Genomic DNA, 3641 nt, shown 5'->3' on the forward strand with positions numbered 1-3641 from the left:
CTGCAGTCTATACATCCAACACAATCCTCAATCTTTTCATACCTAATTCTATGGTAGATGACACCACCATTATATCGTCCATATAGACTATTACATAAGAATATGCAAGATTTCCCAATGCGTTTATAATGGCTCTCTGAAAAACAGACGGGGCGTTATTGAGGCCAAATGGCATCGTCCGATTCTCATAGTGCCCATCAGGTGTAACAAACGCGGTATATTCAACAAAATCAGGATGAATGGGTATCTGATGGTATTCCGTTATCCTTTCACGTACAATTTCTTTTTCATTTGGACTCAAACGATATGGACGCCGCTGCACAGTTTTGTTTGCATCAATTAATCTAATAGTCATTTCACCCGTATTAACCTTTGAGCAAGGGATTCCATCAATAAATGCAGCTGAATAGTCTTTAAGTAATTTAATTAAGTTTTCCTTGTCATTACCAATAATTTCAGTATCAACATAAAGTAACAAGGCAGATGGCTCAGATACTTTAGAGACGTTTACAGATTTAGACTAAACAAATTCAAATTTATCAGGTGTCAAGATGATTTCGTATCCATGACTAAGGATTTCCCTACCAATCATAATATCATTTGTAAGACGCTTATCTGCTATGGCGTGAAACAGTATTTCTACATTATTGCCATTAATGATACACTTAGATAGTTTTTGTTACTTACTGGAAATGCCAGCGTCGCCAATACCTCGTATTATGACAATATTCTTAATAAGTTTGCCATCAAATTTATCGGCAATACTACTTCGAATTAGCGAGCATTCTGCTCCGGAGTCAAAACAAATAGGAAAGATCTCACCCTGGTGTGTCAAAACTCCTTTTTTTCCTCTCAGTAATTGCTCCAGATTTAGCTGCATTGTTCGTGCTCCGATTCGCAAGATGTCCAGGTTGTCCACACCGGTAACAGGTCACATTCTGCAAATGTCGATGCTGTTTATTCTCCGATCCAGACCGCTTTAATTTACACTCCGCCATTTTATGTCCTGGCTTCTTGCATAAGTGGCACACAATTTTGGCTCGCTTGTAGTCGCCGCTATTACCATCAGTACTTCCAGCACTCCGCTTTTTGTCAAATGTAAATGCTTTCAGTTCCATCTGGAGTTGACTTCTAGTTTGTACATTTGACGAAAACACCATTCGCTGCAAACGGTTGTCAAAATTGGCCATATGCGCAAGTACCGTGGATACAGCTATTTTCTCGGCGTTCATATTGCGCCATTTTGTGGTAATGACGTCACCATACGGCTTGCGTACACTGCAGGGCACTCATTGTGGACTGGACGGCTGTTCAGCAGATTCAGGAACATAGCTGCCGGCGTTTCCTTAATCTCGAAACGCTGTATAAATAGTTCTTTAAACTGCTCCCAATTAAAGGCGGGATAGCAGATCTGTGCAAGCCACGCTGAAGCACTGCCCTGCATGCAACTACTCAACATCATGATAAGTGCGCTGCCATCAATTGCTGTTCGTTCATAATAATGCTTGCCGTTGCACACCATTGAGTCGCATCAGCTCCAGTTACATCTGGGTTAAATTTCGGCAAAACTATTTGATTTTGTGGACGCACAGACGCTTGCATAGCTTTACACATTTCGACGAAATTGCGATTTTGCAGTTCCATAACAGTACGCCACTGATCTTCAGAAAATGCAGGAGTTGGCACTGATTCCACTTCTGATGTCGGGTTATCATTAAGATTTTCCATTTTTATTGCGCTGGTTGTATACGGCGAATAAACTTGATCACGCCACTGTCAACTTGAGACTGCTCACCAGAATCCTAGCATACCGAAAATGCTTTCGAGAAAATGCTGCAACGAACATACTTGTATCTCTGACTCTCGCAGTGACTCAAGCATACACGAACAACAATCGTAGTGCGTATCCCTCTCTCAAACCTTCAACCTCACTCAACAGCTCTCTCTCATATTTGCATCGAACTATCCTGACCATCTGGGGAATAAACATAACAAAGCGTACTAACAAACAACCGTTAGAGTGCAGAGACGAGAATTGTCGCTTGGTACACTTATTTGATTTAATTCTTTTACACTGACTACCATAATTTAAGATCAGACATTTTATATATATACATGTTTTTATATACTTGTATCCTTCACTGCGTTCCTTATTTTTCTTCTGAATTAAATAATAAATCTTCATTTTGTATTTCGAAAACGTCTCGCTATTAAAGGGCAAACGTGTTTTAAACATACTTTTTTTTAATTTGCTTACAGATATAACCTTATATTGTGAACAAGAGGATCCAGTTGCCAAAGATTTCCCCAGATTTCGGATCAATATGAAAAGGCGAATAGAATAAAAAAGTGAAACACATTTGTTAAAATTCTCATACTTCATAATAAATGTGCTTTGAACGTATCCACCTTGCAGGTGTTACAGTATCCGAAATAACCAGGTACAATAAATAAGATATGGATATAGATATCAGAACAAGAATGAGATTAAATACTTAATTAAAATCCTACACCACTCGTGTTTTTGTTTCTAATTTTTCTTGACATTCATTCCTTAACTCGAATTTTCCAATTTTAAAGCGAGTGTAATCATCGATTCGTTGGTTCGTATTGTCCGTATTTACGAAGAGTTATGAGATCTGGATAAGATTTGCGAATCGAACCATTTGATTGTATTAGGGTCTTTTCTCATTTAACGTTGGTCTTTGAACCAAATAGGATAATCGAAAAATTTAAACGCCTTTAATAGGGTATCAAAGTAAATAAATCGATTTCTTTTTAAAGACTTTATTGGTTACGTCAAATAAAAATATTTTGAAAACTTAAAACATATATTACATTTATTTGTTCTCTTTACTAAAAATAAATCTTTATTAAAGGAATTTCTAAAATATTAAGCATTTTTGGGTATATTCACATAATTGTATAACTTTTTGCGCAGGTCGTTGTTATAGTGAAGTCGCAAGCTTTCACTGTTTTTATGGACTACTTTATTAAGGAAAAGGTGAAAAGAATGGCGTGTGGCAGTTGCCGATTTACCTGTATAAGCCTAAACCAAACAGTAATTTTTTTTTAATAATCTATTCACCAGGTCCCGACGGACTTCCTGGTTGTGTCCTTAGGTATTGTGCCGGCGCCCTGTGCTATTCTCTTCTGAAAGTTTACCTTATCCTTAGAAACCTCCCATTTTCTCCTTATTTGGAAGGAATCGTTTATTATTCCTCTCCACAGAAAAGGTAGCAACAATTATAGAGGTATCTCTAAGTTGTCGGCGATCCCAAAACTTTTCGAAAATGTAATTACTTCTTATTTGCAGCACATTTATTGATCAGTTATTTCTTCATGTCAAATTGGTTTTATTAAGCAAAGATCAACAGAAAACAAATCTTATGGTGCTCTCTTCCTATATTATAAAGGGCTAATAGTTTTCAGAAAGATGTAATATATTCTGATTTCAGTAAAGAATTTGACTCTGTTTACCATTCTCTTGATGATTTCAGTTGATGATTTGGGTGTCCGCTTGGACCCAAAACTTGACTTTATCGATCATATTTCGTCTATGGGGAATAGATCCAGGGGTGTGCTTGGATTAATAAAACGGTGGTTTAAGAAATTCAATGACCCCTATGTTACTAAATCCT

General features: G+C 37.1%; 1 long non-coding RNA gene across 1 annotated transcript; it reads left to right on the plus strand.

Moving 5' to 3' along the window:
* The first annotated feature begins 2261 nt into the window (after window positions 1-2261).
* On the plus strand, window positions 2262-2510 carry LOC147642969 (uncharacterized). Its single transcript, XR_015272734.1, has 2 exons — window positions 2262-2349; window positions 2417-2510. It is a non-coding gene; the product is annotated as an uncharacterized LOC147642969 (long non-coding RNA).
* The last annotated feature ends 1131 nt before the right edge of the window (window positions 2511-3641 follow it).

This window comes from Drosophila serrata, unplaced genomic scaffold, assembly GCF_035046125.1.
Source record: "Drosophila serrata isolate PLE 108 unplaced genomic scaffold, ASM3504612v1 contig_313, whole genome shotgun sequence".
Classification (NCBI taxonomy): Eukaryota; Metazoa; Arthropoda; class Insecta; order Diptera; family Drosophilidae; genus Drosophila; species Drosophila serrata.